Below are 27,660 nucleotides of genomic sequence, written 5' to 3'. Positions count from 1 at the left end.
AAAGTTTGGTGTTGCAGCTACATATCTATCATCTCCATCCAAAATTTAATGACACCACTGGACAGCTAAAGTATCAACGAATTCGTCACGCTAAGAGCGGACTGTGACTCATCGCGCGCGGCGGAGGGGGAATCGCCGCCATTTTGAGGTCATTTTGCTGCGTTTCGTGATTTTGACTCGGAGAAGCTACGACGTTCGTTTGAGTTTCAATCATCAGCTCTGGTCAAAAGTCAATCGACTGCATACATAAAACGTTAGTGTAAAATAGTTACAGTGAATATAAGTGGTGTTAAAATAAAAAAAAATAGCGTATTTTATATTTTTTTGTGTAGAAAATATTACCTTTTACGTACACGTGTTCATGTGCAACACACGGCCGTGTACATGACACAGCCACGCCCCATTTTTTGACGTGATAACGTCTTATAAAATCGATGAACGCCGGCTGCACGCACGAAAAAATTGTCATGTTCCGCCTGATCCGAGCGTGCAAAAACTGGCCAACCACCGTGCGAGAAAAACTTCTATAATATCAAACAGGTAATGGCGGGCTTTTAAACTAATTGTTCGTGATTATATTAAAACAAATTATTTAAATTAAATTCGCAAAAAACTGTAAATAATATTTGAATATTTAAAAGTATGAAATTTTTCATCAATGTTTTCTTATGACGTTATAACAAGAGACCGGAAAAATTCGCGGATTCATGTCGTGATGTGCTAAAATTCAAATAATTACACCGTTGTGCTGCTTCTGCTATTGGTTCGCTGTTAATATGTAGGACTCTCGGCCAATCAGACACCATCAATCAAAGAAGTATCCAATCACAAGTTACCTACTTGTGACGCCTCAAAATTCAGCACCCAACGAACAGGCGCCGTTTGCCCAAGTAGGCAGAGGATCGTGGAGTCTCTCCTGAAGGTCATTGAAATCGCCAATTTTTTTACGTATCTAGTTATAACGTAAAATTATTGTCCGTAAACCGACTTTAAAGACAACCCCCCTTTTATATCATTGTAAAGCGGTGTTCCTCTTTAACGCGGCGGCGGCTGCTACGCGCTCATCGATCAGCGCACACACCGCCTACAGGGACCTAGCGCGGTCCGCAGACATCGCGCTCCGCGGAGCAAGTGGGTCAGGTTTCATCAGCGCGTGCCGTCTAGCGAAGCGGTGCGCGAACCTATTTGCCTTGGGGGGGGGGGGCGTCAATCCCCTCCCCCTTTCACGCACGTGTTATCATCGCGGTTCGAGGGTGAGCGTGCCATGCATAAATCATGCTCGTTTCCCTGGTCGTTTAAATGGCTTAGTCTGTCAGCCTGTTTTTTTATTTTTTTATTTCATGGTTACGTCACGTCAGAAAAGATTTGCTGAAGTAAATGTTCGGTGAATGGGCGTAGTCAGGATTGTCGAAAGATAAATGTACCACAAAAATAAAATTTTTAATAGCCTTTTTATAACTGGGTCTGTGGGGAATGCTATACGGAATGCTCTGCCTGACACATAGAAAAGTTTTCATAAATAATGCTTTGATACGCATTTTTGACTATCTGATGACTAAAGACCTACAAAATTCGCGGATTCATTCGGTGATAGGCTAAGAGTTCAAACACATATACATCTTAGATAGTTTTTCTATTGGCTTACTGTTCATCTGGATGAATTTCAACCAGTTATAAACCCTCAAACAAAGAAGGATCGAATCACTGACAAACCACCTGAGACAACTTACAAGTCGGCAGTCAAAAACTTGCGTTATTTGCCCGAGTGTACATGGGGTATGTGCAGTCAATCCTGAAGGCCATCGAAACCGCGAATTTTGCAGGTCTCTAACAATGAGTTTCTTCAGAGAGGGGCCATGACTACTCGCTGGCTACCAACCTCGGCTCGGTGGAACCTGATGTATTCGACCTGAGCTCCTCCTGTCAGTATCCTCGGTGGAACCTGATGTAGTCGACCTGAGCTCCTCCTGTCAGTATCCTCGGTGGAACCTGATGTATTCGACCTGAGCTCCTCCAGTCAGTATCCTCGGTGGAACCTGAGGTAGTCGACCTGAGCTCCTCCTGTCAGTATCCTCGGTGGAACCTGTGGTAGTCGACCTGAGCTCCTCCTGTCAGTATCCTCGGTGGAACCTGTGGTAGTCGACCTGAGCTCCTCCTGTCAGTATCCTCGGTGGAACCTGATGTTGTCGACCTGAGCTCCTCCTGTCAGTATCCTCGGTGGAACCTGATCTATTCGACCTGAGCTCCTCCTGTCAGTATCCTCGGTGGAACCTGAACTATTCGACCTGAGCTCCTCCTGTCAGTATCCTCGGTGGAACCTGAGATAGTCGACCTGAGCTCCTCCTGTCAGTATCCTCGGTGGAACCTGAGGTAGTCGACCTGAGCTCCTCTTGTCAGTATCCTCGGTGGAACCTGAGGTAGTCGACCTGAGCTCCTCCTGTCAGTATCCCCGGTGGAACCTGATGTAGTCGACCTGAGCTCCTCCTGTCAGTATCCTCGGTGGAACCTGATGTAGTCGACCTGAGCTCCTCCTGTCAGTATCCTCGGTGGAACCTGATGTATTCGACTTGAGCTCCTCCTGTCAGTATCCTCGGTGGAACCTGATGTATTCGACTTGAGCTCCTCCTGTCAGTATCCTCGGTGGAACCTGAGGTAGTCGACCTGAGCTCCTCCTGTCAGTATCCTCGGTGGAACCTGATGTAGTCGACCTGAGCTCCTCCTCTCAGTATCCTCGGTGGAACCTGATGTAGTCGACCTGAGCTCTTCCTGTCAGTATCCTCGGTGGAACCTGATCTATTCGACCTGAGCTCCTCCTGTCAGTATCCTCGGTGGAACCTGATCTATTCGACCTGAGCTCCTCCTGTCAGTATCCTCGGTGGAACCTGTCGTAGTCGACCTGAGCTCCTCCTGTCAGTATCCTCGGTGGAACCTGTCGTAGTCGACCTGAGCTTCTCCTGTCAGTATCCTCGGTGGAACCTGTCGTAGTCGACCTGAGCTCCTCCTGTCAGTATCCTCGGTGGAACCTGAGGTAGTCGACCTGAGCTCCTCCTGTCAGTATCCTCGGTGGAACCTGAGGTAGTCGACCTGAGCTCCTCCTGTCAGTATCCTCGGTGGAACCTGATGTAGTCGACCTGAGCTCCTCCTGTCAGTATCCTCGGTGGAACCTGATGTAGTCGACCTGAGCTCCTCCTATCAGTATCCTCGGTGGAACCTGAGATAGTCGACCTGAGCTCCTCCTGTCAGTATCCTCGGTGGAACCTGATGTATTCGACCTGAGCTCCTCCTGTCAGTATCCTCGGTGGAACCTGAGGTAGTCGACCTGAGCTCCTCCTGTCAGTATCCTCGGTGGAACCTGTGGTAGTCGACCTGAGCTCCTCCTGTCAGTATCCTCGGTGGAACCTGATGTAGTCGACCTGAGCTCCTCCTGTCAGTATCCTCGGTGGAACCTGATCTATTCGACCTGAGCTGCTCCTGTCAGTATCCTCGGTGGAACCTGAGATAGTCGACCTGAGCTCCTCCTGTCAGTATCCTCGGTGGAACCTGTGGTAGTCGACCTGAGCTCCTCCTGTCAGTATCCTCGGTGGAACCTGATGTAGTCGACCTGAGCTCCTCCTGTCAGTATCCTCGGTGGAACCTGATGTAGTCGACCTGAGCTCCTTTTTTCAGTATCCTCGATGAAACCTGATGTATTCGACCTGAGCTCCTCCTGTCAGGATCCTCGGTGGAACCTGAGGTAGTCGACCTGAGCTCCTCCTGTCAGTATCCTCGGTGGAACCTGATGTAGTCGACCTGAGCTCCTCCTTTCAGTATCCTCGGTGGAACCTGATGTATTCTACCTGAGCTCCTCCTGTCAGTATCCTCGGTGGAACCTGATGTAGTCGACCTGAGCTCCTCCTTTCAGTATCCTCGGTGGAACCTGATGTATTCGACCTGAGCTCCTCCTGTCAGTATCCTCGGTGGAACCTGAGGTAGTCGACCTGAGCTCCTCCTGTCAGTATCCTCGGTGGAACCTGAGGTAGTCGACCTGAGCTCCTCCTTTCAGTATCCTCGGTGGAACCTGAGGTAGTCGACCTGAGCTCCTCCTGTCAGTATCCTCGGTGGAACCTGAGGTAGTCGACCTGAGCTCTTCCTGTCAGTATCCTCGGTGGAACCTGATGTAGTCGACCTGAGCTCCTCCTTTCAGTATCCTCGGTGGAACCTGATGTATTCGACCTGAGCTCCTCCTGTCAGTATCCTCGGTGGAACCTGATGTAGTCGACCTGAGCTCCTTTTTTCAGTATCCTCGATGAAACCTGATGTATTCGACCTGAGCTCCTCCTGTCAGGATCCTCGGTGGAACCTGAGGTAGTCGACCTGAGCTCCTCCTGTCAGTATCCTCGGTGGAACCCGAGGTAGTCGACCTGAGCTCCTCCTGTCAGTATCCTCGGTGGAACCTGATGTAGTCGACCTGAGCTCCTCCTGTCAGTATCCTCGGTGGAACCCGAGGTAGTCGACCTGAGCTCCTCCTGTCAGTATCCTCGGTGGAACCTGAGGTAGTCGACCTGAGCTCCTCCTGTCAGTATCCTCGGTGGAACCTGAGGTAGTCGACCTGAGCTCCTCCTGTCAGTATCCTCGGTGGAACCTGATGTATTCGACCTGAGCTCCTCCTGTCATTATCCTCGGTGGAACCTGAGGTAGTCGACCTGAGCTCCTCCTGTCAGTATCCTCGGTGGAACCTGATGTAGTCGACCTGAGCTCCTCCTGTCAGTATCCTCGGTGGAACCTGATCTATTCGACCTGAGCTTCTCCTGTCAGTATCCTCGGTGGAACCTGAGGTAGTCGACCTGAGCTCCTCCTTTCAGTATCCTCGGTGGAACCTGAGGTAGTCGACCTGAGCCCCTCCTGTCAGTATCCTCGGTGGAACCTGAGGTAGTCGACCTGAGCTCCTCCTGTCAGTATCCTCGGTGGAACCCGAGGTAGTCGACCTGAGCTCCTCCTGTCAGTATCCTCGGTGGAACCTGAGGTAGTTGACCTGAGCTCTTCCTGTCAGTATCCTCGGTGGAACCTGATGTAGTCGACCTGAGTTCCTCCTTTCAGTATCCTCGGTGGAACCTGATGTAGTCGATCTCAGCTCCTCCTGTCAGTTTCCTTGGTGGAACCTAAGGTATTCGATCTGAGCTCCTCTAGTCAGTATTCTCAGGTGATGGTTCAGCCGAGTCACGTGCGTGAGGCACCTCGCGACGGGCTGCATCGACCAGGCCGGAGCTCATTCCGTTTATTAGAACTTAAATATCACTTCCCGAGCTGTGGGATTTGTAATAAGTACAAAACGACCATCTCTTACGAAGTACTCGAGGAAAAAAGGTAAATCTAACTGTACCACATGTCAGTTCAAAAAAAGTTAAAAAATAAATAAATAAATAAAGTATATGCAAAAATTTTTCATATTGCCGGAGAACTGACACAACTGACGAGCAAGAAACTGGAGGGAATAAACGGAAAACTGAGCTTAGTTTATTCTTAAATCTGGATTCAGGTAAACTAAAAGATAAACTGAGTGTGTTAGGGGCCCTTCAAAGATGTAGAGAATTTGTTTCTTTCGGTTGAACCTTAATATATATTTTTTTCTCTCAAATAATTTAATATTAACAATTTTTTTTCTTTCGTGATGCTCTACCAGTTCACTGGTGCGGTGATATTTAATTCATGCTTGATTATGTAGTATTTATTTAAAAAAAAAAAAAGTACTTTTAGAAAACAGCTGTGGTGAACGTGTAATTTTTTTTTTATATTTTACAGTCAGTCTGAAACCCACCCGAGGGTTTTCTTGCAGATATGGAAAACAGTTTTTCAGTACACAAAGCTGTGAGTTTACTATGTGAACGTGATAAAATGAAAATGAATTATTGTATGCAATGTGACTTTGATTCCCAAAAATGTAACTTATTCAAAAAGAAGTTTCCTCTGGATCTGCGTGATTCTAATATGAATCTAAATGTCTTTAGGAGACAGGCCTTATGAGAAGATACTGTCATGCTTTCATATTTTTAAAAATTTTAGAAGCACACATGACGTATAATTAGTCCTGGAATACCTTTATGAAATCTCTCACTCGCTTAAATTTTCACTTAAGAAATGTAAATTTACTATAGATCGCATGAAAATTCGTTACGCCGTTTAAGGTGGCCTCTGGAATGTACGCAAAATTAAGAGTTTATAAAAACTAAATGTTTTTTTTTTTATTTGGTGCAGATTTTTAAGAAGGAAATTACTATAATTATGATTATTTTCAGTAAATTAAGTTTAAAAAAACTACTGAATAATATGTAGTGAAGTGAAATATTATAGTGTGTTTTGTTGGAAATTTTTGGATCATAAGCATGTAAATACTTAAACTTGTAACATAGTAATTCACTATTATGCATGATATAACCTGGAAGTAATTTGCACGAAATCAATTTGATTTCAAAATTGTATGTTTAATACAATTTCCCTACCAGAATAATAACTAATATTTTAAATTATTAACTCGTAATAGCAATTATTTTTTCTATAAAACACAACTAACCATAGTTTTTTTTTGCGTGTATGTATTTATAACTTTTTATAGTTTCATTAATAAGGATGAATTAAAAAACGCGCTGGCATGACTACATAAGGCGTTTTGTGCGCATGCTATTTGTTTTGTGACATGTTCGTGTTTTCTTGTAATACAAATAGGCATGTTGGGCCTTCCTTATCCTTACCTTCGCTGTATTGTTTGTCGGGGATTATCCGTAGTGACGCGAGGCCATTACTCGTTGAGAACTTATGCCAACATAACGAAGAGAATGAAGCGGGCACAGCTGTTTTGTCTTCCCCTTCCCCCCCTTCTTCCAAGCCTTATCCTTCACACTGTCTGTCTCGCGTCATATTTTCTCCGAGATACAGGGTGACTCTGAAAACTGCATTCGAGCGACAAAATTCAGTTTGAAATTCATCCCGAATCAAATAATCTCAAATAACTGGTTAAGACCTGTGTTCTAAAGGGCTTCTCAGGACTGGTATAAAGCTTTAAAGCTGGATCTGAACACCATGCTCATTGAAAATAAAAATGTAATTTTTTTAAAGGTTTGGATCTTAAGTATGTAAATACTTAAGCAAATAAATACTTATACTAAGTGCCTGAACAATTTTTGTTTAAACTGAGTTCTACAACCAAGACAGTATTTTTATTAATTGAGATGTTTGGCTGCAATAAACCTATTTCCATAACTTTTTTGTGTCGCGGACATTAAGTATGGCTTTCAAAGGTGGATTATTATCTATCTGAAATGTCTTTATATGTGAGTACATTATTTAATTATCAGTGCCCCTGATATGCAGAAAGCCTAACATACATGTGGTTCTGCGTGTTGCAAAAATATTAAATATCACTTTTTTTTAGCTATAAACTTGATTTAGAATTTATTTAATAGTGTTCTTAAGGATAGTAAACATGTCAATCTTTATTTTTGATATTCTTCAGTTAAATAATTTTGAGCCACTTTGTGTTTCACTGTTAATACAATTTTATTTTTGCAATAAACTTATTCTAAAGCTTACATTTTGGAAGCCTTGGAAAGCACTTTAGACCGAAGGTTTCACATAAGTTTACTAATTTTTGTGCGATGATTTTCCCCGCTGAGTTTCTGGGTTAACTCGGATTCATCCTAAGTAAAGTTGAATTGACTTTTTCCTGCCTTACATGCCAAAGTATTACCAAATTTTCACAGTCATTTTGTGTCCTGAAACCCACGAAGATTCGGCAGAACTTTAATAACAATGACCATTAGTAAAAAAAATACAAAATTTTAATGTAGCGTGAATGTTATGAATGAAGGCGATCAAAATAAAATTTTTGTGGTGAATCATAAAGCATTAAAAATGCTTTTAAAGAGTATTAAATACACCTTTAAATTTTAGTTCACAAATAGATGATACTATAAATACACATATTTACGTTTTTCTTTGTCTCTGTTTGAGTTATAAATTAAACAATTTATCTTTTCAATGGATCCTATGCCAAAACGTTAAGTGACAACACTATTGCAAAGCTAATGGATGTTGGGATGCATCAGTGGATGAGAGTGCCATGTGCCTAGAAACCTCGAGATAAGTGGACTCATGCACGGATGCATAGGCCTCCGTCGCGAGAATTCCAAAGCAACGCATAGAGATAGCTGCATCTGATATAAGCTGCAATTTTAGTGGGTTCCTTAGCTAAGCGATTCATTAGTTTAGTATTCGGATAAAGCCATGGTTTGTGGGAATAAAAACAACTTTTTGTAGCAATAATGTGGAAACTGTGTCAGTCGTTAAGCTCGAAATGCAGTAATAGCTTCAGTTTTTTTTTAGATCTTAGATGACATGCATTTTAGACCGAACAGGAGAAATATTTTATTTAACTGTAATATTTGGCTTGGATTTATTAATGATAAATTTTCCTTTATTATTGCTAATTCCACCCACTTGGTCAAGTGGCTGGCTTTAAAGAATATTTTGGTTCGAATCCCCTCCGGACATCAGGTTTTTTGTTTTCATTGTTTCACGAAACAATTTCAGGAAAGTGGTGGGACACCTCCTTAATGTAGGCCGTGACCGATGTGATTTCAAGCATACTTTGTTTGTGTTAGTATCGTCATGTGTTATCGTATCTGATGGCTTATAATTTAACGTATCGTTCAGCAGGCAATTAAAAAATCACGGTGCCCATAATATTTAAGGATTTTCTGCCAACTTGGCTTAAAATATTGCTGTACGGTGATTGAAATAGTAATGTTATTTTAGGATACATCCTAATGTATTCGAATTTTTTTTGCAGGAATTAAATATTTGAATTTTTGGAATATGTGGGATATCTGCTTTAAAAAGGCAAGACGTTTGGGAAATATTTATTGGAAGCCCTTCAACATGGCCGAAATATGAATTTTCACACTGCATTATCTTAATAGCACCCATCTTAAAGTCACAAAACCACCTTGAATCGTGCGAACTGAACATGACGCACTATTTCCAACAATAAATATCACTGAATAATTTCACTTTGACGTTCGTGAGATTAAATGAAATATTTTAAAAGAACACGTAAAAGTAATATTTTATGCGGTTGTCAACAAACAAACGAATTTTCAGCCAAGGATATGTTCAGTGTATTTGTTTGCAGATTTTGTCGTAAAAAACTTCAAATGTTATAATATCATTACTAAAACAATAAATATCTGGTGTTCCTAAAAAAAATTACAAATTAAAGCCTTTAAGTTTTACTAGAATTTCAAATTTAATAATTTATGAATCATTAAATGATATCCAAAAAATAAAGAATTCTATGAAAAAGACTCCACACGTACGGTAAATTAAGAACTGTATACTGCACAGTTACTCGTTCGTAGTTCATTGTAGGGTTGATAAACTCGCCTTTAAGTTGTTAAAAACTTTAAATTACATACTTTTAAATTAATATAAAATGTTATAAACGATAGATTAGTTAAATTAATTTTTTAAAAAAATGTGTAGTAAAATTAAATATTGAAAAAATAAAATTTTTCTTAATAAATACCTCCTAAGACTCAGTTTCACACAACACGATGATTTTTTTAGTTTTATCGTCGTTACTCATTTTGAAGACTAATTTTTAAACTTTAACTCAATACATCTCCATTGCATTCGTTGTTCTGCCAAAACGTGTTTCAAGAGATTTTCACTTAATATTATGTCGTGAGCGTGAAAAGGCGCCCAAGCGACGACGATCACAAAAACTTGCGCTTTTTTTCACACCCATGATACCACGCTAAGTGAATGTCTGTTAAAAATATAATTTTTTTGGCCTAACAAAAAATGCGAGGGAGGTGTCGAGTAAATATTTTTAATTTGTAGTCTTTAAATGAAAGAAATGACGAAAAGACAAAAAAAAACATTTAATGTGAGTCCGAGGCTTTGTGGAGACCAACTAAAAAAAAAAATCAATTCTCGTCCATGTAGCGACGCCAGAAAGTGGTGGGGGAAGTGTTGTCCTTCCTAGACGAGGAAACGGACGCTGGAGTTGCAACGTCGTCGCCCCCAGAGTCGACGACTGCTCTTCAGCCCCGGCGTCTAATGGGGTTCTATTATGCCGGCGCAACGGAGCTTGCGCCGCGTCGGTCTAATGGGGCCGGGCGCGGAAAGACAGGACGGTCATTAGTTGGCCGGAGGGAGAGGGGAGGGTGGAGAGTTGTTGGGTGGGGGGGGGGGGAGGAAAGTGCCCAATGAAGAAGGGGACGGGCACTTTTCCCCTTTTGCCCTTGTAAACAGGAACCGCCGCGACAAAAGGCGACGTCTTCCGGACGGCGGAGCAAGAAATCTCTCGATGGCGCGCCCCCGTAAGAGCACCAACAGTACACACCATCTCCGTCGTCTTTAACGACCACCCATTTCCCCCCCCCCCCCAACCAACCCAACCCCCACCACCACCCCACCCAATCACCCCTTTCCCCTCCGGGGACGATTTTTATCTGATGTGAAACAGCGAAAAGTCAAAATCGCGCCCTTCCTGCTATTCATCCCGACAAATGGGGCGAGCACCGTTTCTCTGTCCCCAAGGGCAAGCTTGCTTTAACGAATGGCGTAGCTGAAGAGATAAGACATGGTCCACTTTTCCTTATTGCTCTTCAAGACATTCCAGGATTAATGATGTTTTAAATTTATCAATACGTTTAGAGAGAACCTAATTAAATACAAACGAATTTTAATTTTTTTTCAGTACTGAAATTAATTATTACTTTATAAATTAGTATCCTCTTTTACGTTGCAAATATTTATGATACCTTCGATAAGTATTAAAATTCGTATTGAAATTTCCTAAAAAAAAAAAAAAAACTTTATTTCAAATAACTGGAAATTTATCGAATCTAATGTTTTGAATAAAGCAACTAAGCTGTGTATTAAACAGCATCTCTGGTTTTATTGTTTTATCTCCGACTTCCATCATCGAAGCGAGATAAACTATACACCAATTATTAAGTCAGATCGCAAACCTTTAAGAGTTTCATCGAGATCGGTCCAGCGGTTTCATGCGTCAACCTCAAACTAACAGACAATCCACGGTTTTATAAGAGTACTAACTGCCCGACCCGGCTTCGCACGGTTGTATTAATAGGGGGAAAAAATGAGACCAAATCTCTTATTTACAGTTATAATAAATTAAATTAAATGAAAATTAATTAATTTTGACAAAAACTTAATACAATGCTTTGTAATGTACCGAAGAAAAAACGAAAAGCACCGATGGTTTCCCGACTCTCGAGCACGCAACGTTGTCATGGAGACGAAGTACCCACTGTTTCCCGGGCTTAAACACCAATCAACATTGATAATCAGTTTATTATTAATTATAAATTATTAAGACCATTAATCGAAATAAAAACTATCCTATCTCTCAAGTTGGTAAAAAATTACACATAAATGCCAATTTTCATCGAAATCGGTTGACTTGGTGAAGAGTTCACTGGAAACAAACATCAGGACTCTTGATTTATATATATTAAGATAGAGAGATAGATTCAAGCAGTTTAACTGTAGGGACACCACGTGAAGTCCCACAGAGGCGCGTTACGGACGCCTGACCCGTAGGGGCGAAGAGCAGTATGATGCGCGATCAAGTGTCGTCTTTAGCGACCCCTCCCATGATTTCAGCGTTCGAGATCCCAGCCGGGCGACCACCTGAATGATCTGACCTGATGAAATGATCTGCAAGACCTGCTGGGAAAAGAAGGGACGATCAACAAAATGTCTTATCGTTGACTTGTAACTGAAGTCATGTGAATCATGTGCTGCCACTCCCGTTAGTACGAGTGACCACCAAAAATGTTACCAACAGCACCTCAGGCGTTACAATTTATAGAACTATCTCACTTTCTCCGCATCACTCCTTAATTAAATTTCCTCCAAACTGCCTCCGAAGGAAGTGGCGCAACACAAATGCAAGAAATAAAAAAATGAAATGAAAAATTGGTTGTCTGTAAAGTCGGTTTACGGACGATAATTTTACTTGATAACGTCATATGAAAACATTGATGATATGATTGCATACTCTTATGAATAAAATTGAATCATTTTTATTTTAATAATAAAAGAATAAATACTTGAAATTGTACTAGTAATCAGATTTTTAAAATGCAAGAATAATTAACCTTTATTGCCGAAATTGTTGTTGTAATAAGCAATGAAAACCACATTAACTATTCACTTCAGTTTATAAACAGTCGACGAAACAGTTCACGTGTAGATGACTTGTAATTAATTTTAAAAACTGGCGTTAACCTATAAAGTTTAAATATAATTCTGAACACGTTTTCATGTAAATAAATTGTAATCAAATATCTATCATGAATTACATGAATCACCATAATTTTTTTAGTCAATTGTAACATAACCTATTATTACTGCACTCGCCGACAGCGTAACGGAACACAGCGTAACGGAACAATGTGCGTAACGGGACACTTTTTTCGTGCGTGCAGCCGGCGTTCATCGATTTATTAGACGTTGTCACGTCAAAAATAAAAAAAAATCTGAGCAAGTCTTTCAATACTCGTCAGTGATGTGTATTATCTAACCTCGGTAACGAGCAATTTCATGTGTTTTCATGTTGCAAATGCACTTATAATACGAAACTAGGACACAAAATTTAACGTAGAGTTCTTTAAAATAATGCGTTTTCAAATACATTTGTGGACGCACGTGTATTTTTCGCACCCAATGCTAGAATTCGCTGCAGTCGCAGCTACATCTACTTCGAATAATTTGATTTGCAGAGCGAAATTTTATATGATCCGTTAAAATAGAAGAAAGCTTGAAAAAACAGTAAACCCTGGCTTTGAATCTTGTGTTCTACAAAAAAATTATATTAAATAACTGTTTATCTTGTTGAAATTCACTAAATAGTAGAAGTCACTAAAGTTTCATTTCGTCTTTGAAAACTATGGTTCACGCCATCCACGACAGATGGCAGAGCCTTGGTTACACATTTACGTTCCATGTGACTTCCCGTTCCATTCACGAAATTACTCCTACCAAATGGCGTAAAGCGAGAGATAAGATGTTACACATAAAACTATATTTCGTCCAATAGCGCCTTTCGTGTTCTTTCACTCTTGACTTCGGCTGCCTGTCATCGTTTAGGGGAAATCTTCCTCTTGCTTTATCAATCCCACGAGATTTTTATGTGAAATTTCTTTAAAGCAGGTAGAGGGTAAAAATATACAAACACGCTATCAGAACGCAACGAAAATAAAAACGTGAAATAAAATGTAACAATTTAAGAAAAATAATTTAGTGTGTCAGTAACTGTAAGATTCTTTTCAAGTTTTAAGTCACCTGGTTGTTACATTGACGAACATCCATTGTGTATTTTATAACCTATCTAGTGACTTGTAAAAAAATCAAAGATGGCAGCAGCAGCACTTGTGTATGAATAAAAGCTTACTTGCAAGCTTGTGTACTTACGGAATTGCTTAAATACATTATCACTCCTATACTTTTCGCTCTGGGATACTTGGGAACTTTCTTATTCAAAGCCTACCTGTATGCTCTGTATTTATTTCACGTTTACCTGAACGTTGCCAATTTTCAAAAGTTGGGGTTACCTGGTTTTGAATACTAGTTTCACGAGTCACTCACATTATACAGACACCGTTCAAGATTTGCTGATTCTGGTCGTGCCATACATTTCATTGTACATCAAATAATTGTGTATCTTAAAAAAATTGGTAGTCTGTAAAGTCGGTTTACGGAAGATAGTTTAACGTGACAACGTGATAACAAAACATTGATGAAATGATTGCATACTTTTATGAATAAAATTGAATAATTTTTATTTTAATAATAAAGGAATAAATACTTAAAAATTACACTAGTAATCAGATTTTTAAAATGCAAGAATAATTAACCTTTATTGCCGAAATTGTTGTTGTAATAAGCAATGAATACCACATTACCTTTTCGTTTCAATATAATTATGAACAATTTTTCATATAAATAAACTGTAATCAAATATATAACATAACCTATTATTACTGCACTCGCCGACAGATGCTACTTTTATTAATAATAAAAGAATAAATACTTGAAATTATAAGTACTAGTAAACAGATTCATTTTCTTACGTACATTTGACGTAGAAATTATTTAATATTACACATTTATAAACAAAGTTTTAATTTTTCACTTCTGTCGGTGCGGCGCAAGCGTACAATGAGCGTAACGGGACACAGCGTAACGGAACAATGAGCGTAACGGGACACAGCGTAACGGGACACTTTTTCGTGCGTGTAGCAGGCGTTCGTCGGTTTATTAGACGTTGTCACGTCAAAAAGGTTATATCCCATTATCCGTAATTTTACAGTTACAGCGCACGTATTTTGGGCTGGAATAAGCCCAGTTGAGGGACGCAGTTTATAAAAATTATCATACGTGGTTTACACCATGCAAGAAGAATAGAATTCGATCGGCGCCATGACTAACTTCTCTATGTTGATGTTAACCCTGGGTGGGTACTGGTGTTATCCGCACAGACGAAGGGATAACAATGGGCCCGTTCGTGCGGGGCGCAATGTGGCATGTTTTAGCAAGAAGTTTCATTGACACTACAAAAGAACGGTCCGAAAGAAGACTTGGGCTGGGTAGAAAAGTATCTACCGTACAAAGGCCAGGTGCCTGGACGAGTATCCAGCTGCGAATTCCGATCAGACAGGGCGCCGATGGCGTCATATAACCGCAGCAGTCAATACCGACGTAGTAAATGGCGTCATTTTGGGCTGGATGGTTAATTTTTAATGAAGAGGAATAATGCAATTTCCCTCCCACAACGACACGAAATGCAGGCCGCACGCATATCCAAACTGCTTGCCGCGTAGCATAACCAGACATCTTCAGGCGGCGCGTACTTTTAGGTTTGTTTCTACTTAAAAAAAATTAATAAAGGCGCAGTTCGGGTCTGCGCCTTTGAGTTTCCGTGAAAACGTCAGAAAAAAATCATTAGAAGTGTTTTGAATTCATATGTAATTCAATTAGCAAACATAACATGCTCGCATGCGCCTACACTTTTACGATGACGTCACAAGCTAAACATTTGCTGTGCGACAAACACGTACAGACATGATTTATTTGTTGTGGGCTCAACAATTTTAATGACAAATTCTTAATTTTTCTTAATTTTCTTTTTTCGACACTGGACCTTTAATCATTTTTGGGCACTTTTTAACGTGAGCTTTCCTCTGACTGGCGTTCTATGCAATTCCGAGCATATTTATGAGTCTTATGAACAGACCATCTTTGATTATTTTGTAATTTTCAATCTAACATCGAATTTAAATAGCACTCCGGCGAATATTTTTAATGTCTCACTTTGGGTCCTAGCAGTTCTCTGCGAGTTCTCTGCAAAGAAATGATAATCAAATGTCCTAGCTAAACGCGTTTCCACTCTACACCAATTTACAACTTTGCACAAAGTTAATTCTTAGCGATCACGCGCGGGTACATACATAGGTATGATGATGACACGTGTAAAACAAATACTGTACGACAAACATTTACAGACATGATATATCTGTTGTGAACTTAACCTTGTTGACGCATTATTAGATTAGTAGTTATTAGCGATTCGAATTTGATGGTATATTGTCACACAATAAAGTTCAACAGAATATAAATATAACAAGGAAAAGACGTGTTCATGTCAAAATATTCGTGCTCACAATTTACGCTACAAATATCTCAAATTTCTGCATTCCGTAGTGTTGTGAAGCATGATGTTGAATAATGCTTTAGCTTTACGTAAATACAACCAATTTTATTTTGAAAGAACAAATTAATGGGCTTGAGTCTTGCTGACATCGGGAGTACCTCGAGAAAATCCACTGGATTACGGCACCGTCCGCCACGCTTTCCATTTGCAAAAAAAAATGCTGGTGCGAGCCCACAGGAAATCGAACCCGAAACCATTTTGGTAGGGAGAACAGTAATCCGACTGCAAAGCCACCGTGGTTTTAATCTGTCAGAAATGTGAACGAACTAAATTTATTTGATTTGATTTGATTGTATGTGAACGAACACCATTTATTACACACATTTATTTTTTAAATTATATTTTGGTTGAATACTATGATATGGTGCTCATTTCTAATTGAGCTAAAAACAAAACAGACAGCAATAAAAAATTTGCTTTTCTTAAATATTGATTTATTTTATTATATGTAAAACGTCTATTGATGTTTATAGTTTTACTGAATTATATTTTGATTCTTTAATTATTTTATTTACATACTAGCCGAACCCGCCCACTTCGCTGGACGTGAAATAAGGTAACTGCATTGAAGGCAAATAATTAAGTAATGACTGTTATACGCAAGACTCCATTAAAATTCGTATAGTAGTTGTGTAGAACACCGCGTATAAACAGACAGACGGACAGAAAAAGAACTACTGTTTTATTTTAGTAAGATAGATAGATTATTCTTAGATGTTCGCATCCATGCAGTATATGAAAAATCATCATGCATAGCCCTATACCTATAACTATACGTAGCTGCTGCCCACGACTTTTTCCGCATGAAATTTTGTATTATCTTGCACCATTTATAAATTTGAACATTATAACATAACAGTTGATACAGTTGGAGTAGTTTTCTTATGTTCACAAATTATAATTTTTCTCACCTCTATTTCAGTCTTTGCAATAAAAATATGTTACTACCTAAATTTTGGGTAAATGTGTTTCTACTTTCAAATGTAATGTCGGGAAGACACTTCATAAAATTTCTTTGTAAACCACATTTACTGTTTTCCCATCTTGAGCTATAATGTAAAGATTGTCTGTATTACTGACCCGCGAGCAAGCCACATACATCTGGCCGTGGGAAAAACAATCAGACCTTAAGTCGACACCAGCTGCTTTAAATCTCTGACCCTGAGACTTATTTATTGTCATCGCAAAACAAACTGCTATTGGAAACTGTGTGCGCTTGAACCCAAACGGGAAGTTATTCGGGATGATCGGTATGCGTGGTATGAAAACAGTTTCACCTGAGCCACATCCAGTAAGAATCTCAGCTTCGATTATATTTCGTTGTAGAGCAGTTACTTTAAGTCGGGTTCCATTGCACAATTTTGGGGGAGTAAGGTTCCTCAGAAGCATTATTAGAACACCGACTTTGAGAACAATTTTGTGAACAGGAAGACCACTTGCAGTGAGAGAACTCAAAAACTCAACTGGATAATTAGTGGCGTCGTCCTGATTAAGGACGCTGTTAAACGATGTGTAAACTACTTCAGCCCCATTAAATTCGTTTAAAATTTTTTCATTGATTGTAGCAGCTTGGTCATTTCTTGGAGTGAGTATGGCACGTTCACATAACCACTTATGTTCCTGAAGTTGTATGTTTGACATATCCCCGAATACCGAACGTATGAGTTCGTCTTCCGAAGATACGACTCTGCCAAGTTTTTCTGGAAGCGTCACCTGACCGTGTTGCTCAGGGAGGGCACCTTCTCCAACTTTTAATAGAACACCGGGAAATTCTTGCGCATGAGAATTACCACCCAGCTGTGCTCTCATGTTAATTGTTAATTGCAGTTTTTTTTATTTGAGGCCAGAGGTAAGAATTCTTCAGTGAAGCTTTTATTTCATCGGCTCTAGTCCCTCGACTTGCAACTGGTAGAGTTTGCCGAAAATCTCCAGAAAAGATTAGTGTGACATTCCCCATGGGACTTTCATTGCGCCTAATGTCCCGTAGTGTCCTGTCCACAGCTTCAACTGCTTTTTTATTCGCCATCATGCATTCATCCCAAACAATTGGAGAGCAATCTTGTATCACTTTTGCCATATCACAATTTCTTGTTATCGAACATGTTGGTGATTCATTAGTGTCTATAGAGAGCAGATTTTCATGAAATATATCATTCAACGATAAAAGCTGTTTATTTAATTTAATTAAGCGGATGGGTTCGCCCGAAGGAGAAAATTGACGTGGTGAGACCTCGTTAACATAGAAAAATGACACACACTCACTATTAAGTGTCTATGAAACATGATTTTTTCTGCAATTTAAATTTTAATATACAAAAAGGGTATTGAAAATTGAAACAAATATGGCGACACTACAAACTGTCAAGATCTTTATTTTTTCTTACTCTCTACTTAGTTACTTACAATAGCAAAACTTAATTGCTTCTTATAATGATTATATTGTATATCATAAAATTAAGATTTATTTTCTTTCCTTGAGCCGATTTTGATGAAATGAAGCTTATAATTCTTTCTCTGCTAGGCTCAAGTTAACTTGAAAACCCCATTAAAATTCTTATAGTAGTTTTGTAGAACACCGCGTACAAAAAGACAGACAGACAGACAGACAGAAAAAAACTACTGTTTTATTATAGTATAGATGAGTATGCTGTTGTTTGAATAAGCCCATTGATACATTATTTTAACCTAAATCATTACTATAACAGCTCTGTTTAACGGATTATATGAGACATTTTAGTTAAATATTTCATAATTTCAAATGAAAAAAAAATGTTTCTTATAAATGAAAAAAGTGTAAGTTATACATATATACACTAGCAGAACCCTGCAAACGTTGTCCTGCCTGTCAATTTTTTTTCAAATAATTTATTTTATTTATTGTTTATTGACAGCTAAGAAGTCCAAAGATATTTAAATTGCGTGTGATACAAATTTTATTTGCCTAAAATTAAAAGAATGATAGTGTTTAATATTGCACTTACATTCTATACTTACATACCAATTATAAATCAAAATCATAATAAATATAGGTTATTATTAAACTAACTCACCAATAACTTATCACAGTGACAATCCGTATTTGTTATAATTTGTTGCTATTTGTTCCTTGAGGTATAGCAAAATGGATATTGTATAAAGACTTCCAAAGATAATTTAGATACAAAAATATTTAAATTCTGGACAGGTAATACGTCCAAAGACAGTTAATTTAAGTGTGATACAATTATTATTTTCCTACAAATAAAAGAATAATAGTTATTCATAGATGCAGTACACGGCATTTCCCGGGCTAAACACATTGTGGTGGACATAGGGAAATGACACACAATTACTGTTTGTATGTCTATGACCTATGCTTTTCTATAATAATATAAATGTTATACAGCTTTAGTTATTCTTTAAATGTAGTTTTTATAATAAATTTTATTTGATATAATAGTTCTAGATTTTAAAAAAAATTTTGAAACATCTCACTAATTTCTTTTTAAGCTCCAGCAAATCTGATCGTTTTAAAAACATACTAATTTAGATAATTCTTTAATTGTGAAAGTGTTTTTATGTCATTATCTTTATTATACACTTAATTTCGTATTAAACTCCACCTGATTGTGATATTAGGAATACAAGAGGTCCTAGTAGGTACTGCTAATGTGTTTCGCGGTGGGACAAACTTGTTTTTTTTCGTTACCAACAGCAGCTGTTTATTTTTTTCCCGTAATGATTTGTGAAGTTCTTTGCGCTGGACAATCACGAAGTAGTTGGTCATCAAGTTAATACGTGGCACTGTGCTCTTATTCTTCTTATTCCACCCCTTCCCCCTCTCAAAAAAATGCTTAAAAGCCCTCCGCTTATTTCCATAATGACCGTTTGAGGCAGCCTTCGCGTGCGCTGTTTGTTATTCCCCGAGAGATATACGGTACTCCCCGCCCTGTAGGCGGTCCCGGTGATTGATTGTATCTTGTTTTGGTCATCGATTCTCTCTGTCTCTTTTCTCTCTCGCTCACCTTCCTCCACTCCCCTTCTTCACCGATACCGCACCCAGATGTTTTCGTAGTCTTATTCCATTATCTCCCTGGCTTTAGGGGGCCGCGTCACAGCCAGACAACTGGCTCCCATCATTGGTACAAACGATTTCGCTATGGAAATGGCACAGCGATCCGGACGGATGGTTTGGGGGGGGGGGGGGGACCTTTCCGAGAGAAAAAGGAGGAGTGAAAGGAGAATTTTAGTGCTCATTTTCCCTCCTTTTCCCGCGCGATAAATGGAAGCCAAACAGTTTATTGGGCGTGAATCATTAATGAGGATACGATGAAAGATGCGAGAAAGCTTTGAACATTATTGTTTTTTCTTTCTTTCTGTTGTAATTAAATTAATTATTCTCATCCTGAAAATAATCACAGTAAATATATGAACACCTGGATTTAGGAATAGCATTTTATGCTTTCACTACACCGTGATTTTTTTTTGCGGTATTAATGCTACTTATTATGAATGAAAATACGCACTTATTATGTAATCATGTTTGTATTTTGTACTAAAAAGAAAATAAACAGAGAATTATAAATGATTACTCATTACTTGGTCCTCGTAAGTCACTAAAACTATTTTTTTTGGTAAAAAATTGGAAAATAATTAATGTTATCGAGACGATTTACGAAGGCTTTATATATTTAAAAATTATATTTCATGTAGAGAAATAATACATTCAACTGTAAATTTTTACATTATTTAGCCATGTATATGCAGTGTATTAAAAATCATGCGGTTGACCAGCTATACGACATAAAATATTAAAACTTAAGAACATTTACGAATCATCCAAAATAAAATTGTGGTTGTTTGTTAAAGGATGACAATCTGGAAATATATGTTTAAATCCACCGTAATCTTATAGGGTACACCTAACTTAAATTTACTTATGGTTCACATTAATTTGTCAATTATCAATCTGTTCTCGATATTCTTTGAAATTGACAGGTGACATTCTTAAGTGAGACTAAATGGTTGAATCAAAATAGCATGATTTTAGCTTTCGTTATGACCAATTCGGTTATTAACCTGAAAACCATACATACCTATAGCCTAAATTTTCCTCTGAAGTGTATTTTTATAAATTCTCAATTTCAGAAATAACTTGTATTTTTACTTATAGGATTCATCTGAATGAGCTTTTGATTATTAATATTAGTAAATCTATGATTAATCACGTAAGCCTGATGTAATTAAAAAAATTACGTGTGTGCGTGATCTCATTTTGCATCCAAAAGTCACTTTTAAACATCAAATTTTGTATCGTTTTAAACATCAGATTTATTTCTTTTACGAGTGTACTTTAAAAGAAAAAGTAAAGAATCTTAAATTTTATTTTACAAAATTTAAATAACATAATAGTTTCATTTTACAAATACTTGTACATAAAAAAATACAATTTAATGCAATAATTAAGTAGATTTTAATGTAGATTTAAAAAATAGATTCACAATCCTAGAATCGTAAATCCAGTACTTAAAAAAAATCTGAGGGTTGTTCGTATTGCAGGAAAAAATAAATAAATGTTTGTTACTTCCTGTGTGCTAAAGGGAAATTTGTGATAGCGATATTAACAACATTTTCCGGCCAGAATAAGCTTAACACTGCTTTGCAGAGAGAAGAGAAAAAAAATCACGTGCTAATTATTTAATCAGTCTAGCGAGTTTGCAGACTTGCGCGAAACAAGAGAGAGTACCCCTTCACAAATTAAATTACCCGGAATAATAAACCCGAGGATTCCGACTGCCGATAGTGACTCGACATCAAAGCATGCAACGGCAAATTTTGTTTTCATCCAGTGACAAAAAAAAAATAAAAAAAATTTGAAAAGGAGACGGGGGTGGGGGAGTTGAAAGGTTTCGTGTGTGTTCGTGTGTACGCTGATAATTTCCAGCGACGCGTGAGTGTGTGTTCAGAATTTTCGCCGCGAACTGAACTTTTGCCAAAACAGCGGCCGGCCAGAAGCGTGTTTTCGTGTCCCGCCGGAGTCAGCTGGAAATGCGACAGCGGGGGATTAATGATTTGTTTGTCCCGGGACGGAGGGTGTGTGTACTTTGGTCTCGCTGGCGGAAGGGGGGGCGCTGTACAGGGGAAGAGTTGTTTATAATTCTGTGTCGTGGGGTATTGGCATGGCCCCCGCGCAGGGCGTAAAGCTAGACGGGAATTGTGAAGTCATTTTTTTTTTGGGTGGGTGGGTAGTGTAAGGGGTGAGGGGAGCAAAACAATGAAGCTAGATAACATCTAGAGACGAGACAAGAGTGCTTGTCAACATGTTTGTATTTCGGACAGCTGAACATCGCCCCTCCCAAAATTACGACTACGCCTTGTTTGGGTGGTTGATTTTACCCTTGAATGCCCGCTAGCTGTTATACGGTGGATACCAGTATTCAAAATGACAATAGTTTCTTTATAATACTGCTGAAATTACGTGTGGTTTTTAGTAAAACATTATTTTTGAACCTTATTTTTACCTTAAAGTAATCTGTTTCTCTTATGTTACATCCATATCCACCAGCCAACTGAATTTCGCTACTGCTATTTCCTAAGGCTTGGTCCACACACGTGCAGTTGTTAATTCTTTTAAAGTCATTTCTTTGATCTGGATGCTATTCCTGTTAATTGCAACACGATACACTTCTTGCATTTGTTATGTCGCTGATATATAAAACAAATATTCACAAGGTTTAATATAATGGGTGCAATAAGTTGTGCAAGAGTTCGCTATTACTATCAGTTGCACAATTTTTACGCCCATTACTATACAATTATCAGTAAATATACGTTGAAAATATTTGTGACAGATCAACAAATACAAGAAGATTATATTGTCAAATTTAAATAAATAGCCCTTAACATTAATAGTGTGATAAGAAAATGAAACAAAAAATCAAGTTTTACGAGATCAGACTTTAAGATAGTATCACAACTTGATAACCGATATCGGAGCTATATCACAATATTTTACCTAAAATTATTTCCCATTAAAAAACAAAATTAGATGTTTTAATTATTTAACTAGCAAGCGGAAACCTTTAAGAAAACTCTTAGTGGTTTTTAATTGTTGGATTTAACCTGTCTTGGCAAATTATTCCCAACTGTTAAGCACGAGAAGCTTATTGTATAGTTCATTTGATTCAAGGAAATCAAAATAAAGTCTACATAAAACACTAAAAAAATCTATCATTAATTAGTTATGACTTTTTTTCCTTACCTTTATACAAGATAACAGTAACTTACATATTCTTAAAAAAAGTATAAATCAAAAAGGCTACAGGTTCTGTTTTATAACAAAATTATTTGGTAATCTTAACTGGGATTTGAGTCAAATCATAATATATCTCGTGAGCATGTAAGGATAGTACTAAAAAAAAAATTATAATTTTGTTTTATAAGTTTTGAGTTAGTTTTTTAAATATAAAATATTTATTTTACTAGACGCTTGTCAGTAATTTTATAAACTTAAAAAAACTAGGATTTAAAAAAAATTATGTAAATATTTTCATAACCGATAGCAAAATTTCGTTAGAAAAATCGTTTGTTACAGACAGTTTCTTTAAGATTTATAATCTTCTGCTAAAACAACACAAAAAAAAAGAAATTCTGGCTATCAATCAAAACGAGAAAATTAAATTAAGATATTTCCATATTTAACTTTACCTCTTCTTTGCTTACCACATATGTATTTACCGATGAATACTGTTAAATAACATTTTACCAACATTTGTAATTTACATGATTTGAAAATTTGTTCTGTGAATCTAGCACTTAACTTGTTTTCTTAATTGTTATTAATTGTTCTATTATTAAATATAAAAAAATTACTAGTTTACAGTCAAAACACATTTATTTAAAATATTTACTATTTATTACGAAACAGAACATTATATCGTTCCTAAAACATTTTTATTTGATGGTACTTAAAAAACTTGTCCATTTGAAATATTTGCTATTATTTGCCTCGAATATTAAATTTTATTGTTCTTGTTTCGATCTTTTAAGTCGAAATGATGCTTACAGGAGAATAATTTTCAACACACATTCTTAACCAATTTTAGCGCGGTCAATGAAAATAATTACTAGTAACTATTCTCTCAATTAACGCAGACAACTATATATTTATTGTAAATTTTTGCAGGCAGTTATTAAACATGGTAAGTGTTTATTTTAAAACTAATTTTCATAAACTGTGAGCTGCGTGTATTTGCATTGTAATTAAAAAAAAAATATTTCTTAAAAATTAAAAAAAAATTAATTGTTAGCCAAAAAAGGGTAAATATTTGTCATACTTTTAAGAATTTAATTCGTTAGAAATGTTGACTCTAATTTTACGACTTCGAAAATGTAGTTACGCATGTTTAGAAATAACCCGCAATGTATCACAACCCATAGATAATGGCACGCTAATTAAAACGGGGTTATGCAACAGATTATTGATAATAGCTACAAATTACCGACATACATCACAATAATGACTAATAATGGACAGGTGAACCTCTATCATTAGAATTACCATTATTGCTTCATTAATGTCAAACTAGCGAAACCATTAAAATGAATTATTAAACCGCCAATCATGTTTAGCAAATCCAAAGATTGTAAGTATATTACAATGATCCAAACCACTTTTTATGTATTACTAAAATTAAGTGATATTTTATAGTACCTTGTTATTTTGAAAAGAAAAAAATAACAATTTTTTGACATTAAGTTTTTGTAATAAAATATCAAGCAGAATGATTAAAAAGATATTATTACAGTTTTTAATAAACAAGCGCTGCCTGTACCCAAATTTAAAAAAAAAATTGTTCAACATTGTGGCCAGAAGCGTTACAGATTGACCACATTTGCTGCAAAAATACGTAATCTATGACTAAACGTTAACATTGATATTCTTTTATAATTGACTTTAAGAAAGTATTTTCAGCGTTAACGACAGTAAGATTTTATAAGGACCGACATCTTTTTATGACGTTAGGCAGAATATAGAACAAAAAAAAACACATGCGCAATGGAAAAAAAATTGCAATACATTTTCAAGTTAAATTTGAAAAAAAAAATACATATTTAATTCTATATTTCGTGCTTGTACGTCAATTTAATATGTAACGTTTCATACGTATATCTAAAGCGTCGAAAGTATAATTTATAATTATTTCTCTTTCCCTTCAGTTTTAGGTACAATTTTTTATTTCTACGCATTTGCTACATACTTTCAAATATAATAACATTGTTTCCTTAGGCTAATGTTCTAATGTTAATTAATGGTTTAGTTTTTAAAACCTACTCGTTGCTTATAATTTAAAATTACTTGAGCATAAAATGTACAGAAGGCTTTTACTAAAAACTCTTGTTAATATTTATTCAAACAAATTGAATTTATAGCTATGGATGATTTGGTAGCATGGATTGATATGTTTAGAATAAAAGTTCGTCAGAACTTTACTAAACGTAACAATGTTATTATTTTTTATCTGTGTCATACCAGAATTTCCCTTTATAATTTGATGTCTGACTCAATTCATTGTGAAGAATTCCACGAAGTTAAGGGAGAAATTTGGAGTCCTTCAGTAAATATATGTATATATATTATAACAGCCTTATTTATAAAATAATCCAATTTGTAATTGTCTTCGAGATGACAGTGCAAAATTTATTTACACAATTCCTAAGATAATAATTAATTTTTTTCATATCTATGATTTTTGGCAATTTTAATTTTAGTTTTATAAGATAACTTACAATAATTTTTAATACAAGTGATAACAATTTAAATAGTGTTTTAAGTAACCGTTTTTGTGATATGTGTGGAAATTTAGTGATAAATATATTTTCTTTCGTGTATATTTAATTTTATTAGTGAAGTATTTATGGTTAAATTTTTCCATTCAGTTTTTCTTCTCATAACAAAAAAGCTTGTATATGCTTGGCATAATACTGTAATATAGCAGTCTTAATGGTCGTCTTGCTCGCTTATTCCATGACTCTTGCAAAAAGTTATGGCAGCTACTGATTTGTAAGAGCTGAAAAATATAATACCGAACTTCAAAAAGGTTCAAGGCTGCTTCATTACTCTGCTGTTATGTCAAATCTTCGATCTGAACAATTACCCGACTCTTTTAAGCTGCCAAGTACATTCGGACATTCCCTTTGTACGATGTCGAACATTTTAAAAATACCCTTAAGCTGGGAGCGGGAGAAAAAAAATTAAAAGGTTTCCATTAACCCTGCGGGAAAAAATCCTTGCGCGTGTACATGTAATCCTAGTTCCGAACTGAAGCTCTTATGATATTCATAGAGGGAATCGGTATAATCGAACATCCTCGTTTTGTCCAATCAGGTTTCATTGCGAGAGAGTGTTAGCTAAAAATAACATATGGCCATGTGCAATATTTGCTGTACGTTTTTCGCTTAACCAACATTTTTATTTACAAAAAAATAATACGTTACTTTTAAAACGACACTAACAAATAATTATTTTCCTCCAATACATCAAAAATTTTGAAGTAGATGTTAAAAGGTCCTGCTATTTTATTAGTTCCTTAATATTCTTTTTAATTATTTTGTATTAAAATCAAAATTAAGGGGGTGCCTCCCATTTCAGGTCATGATATTATATTTGTATTAATCACTGATAATCTTTTAGACTTTTCCAATTGTTTAACTTTCAAGAAATGAAAAATATATAGAGCGCATACTTTTTGCATAATTATCTGTCAAAGATACAATTTTAACGTTTTTGGGTTGTACAAATATGGGGAATTTAATTTATTGCAGAATTGAAACTTTTTAGTTTTAACTGCAATGCCACTGGCGATTTCATGATATGGTTTGCATTTCTATCACAAAAATTCATTTCATGTTTCTTGGCTATCAAAATCGTAACAAATTTGAGAATTTTTAAATGCCAGGTAAAATTAATTAATATTTTCTGAAAGAAATTCAAACCATTTCTTGAAGTAGCCAGTGGCATTGCAGTTAAAACTAAAAAGTTTAAGTTCTGCAATAAATTAAATTCTCCTTATTTGTACAACCCAAAAACGTTAACAAAGTAACTTTGGCAGCTAATTATGCAAAAAGTATGCGCTGTATACATTTTTCATTTCGTGAAAGTTAAACAATTGAAAAAGTTTACAAGTTTATCTGTAATTACTGTAAATATTAAATCTTGACCTGAAATGGGAGGCACCCTCTTAAAGATAAAAATTACTTTTTTCTCAATTAATTTTTGTATTGAAAGTTTTAAAATATGCTGTGATTCTACGTTCACACATTAATTATTTTTGTATTTTGATTTATCATTTTTTAAGCTATTGAGACTATATGGTTGGTCCGTAAAAATATATGGACGAATTCTTGAAGTTAATTAAGCTATAGCGTGCAGCATGATGATATTAATAGGGCTAGCTAACGGTGAAGTAAAGAAATTTCAGAATTTTAGCCTAGCTAAGCCAAAGTGCTATAATTTATTTTTAAAAAATCTATTTGTAGAACATTTTAAAGAAATTTGTCAATAAAAGTAATAACTTCAGTAAAATTTTCTTTTAACGTTATTTTTATTAAGTTTTAGTTTTGTCTTTGGCAATACGAACGCCTTCTTGTTAACTTGGTTTGTGGATAATTAACATTTTCATTTGCCACTTGCCGTCACGTGTTATAAACAAACAAGGAGAGGGTAGGGTAGCTGAGTTTCAGAACGTATCCTTACTTGGCAAAGAGGAAGGTTGATTCTCGAATATTAAGGAACAGAGCCATTTGGGAAGATAGCAAAGCATACACGAGAAATACGCTTTTCTTTTTGCAATTCTAAGAGCAACGTAAGTAAACTGAAACTTACTGTTGTCTCAAGCGAGCCC

Source organism: Bacillus rossius, chromosome 14 (genome assembly GCF_032445375.1).
Source record: "Bacillus rossius redtenbacheri isolate Brsri chromosome 14, Brsri_v3, whole genome shotgun sequence".
Taxonomy (NCBI): Eukaryota; Metazoa; Arthropoda; class Insecta; order Phasmatodea; family Bacillidae; genus Bacillus; species Bacillus rossius.
The sequence above is the reverse complement of the archived record's forward strand: the minus strand, read 5'-3'. Positions refer to the sequence as shown.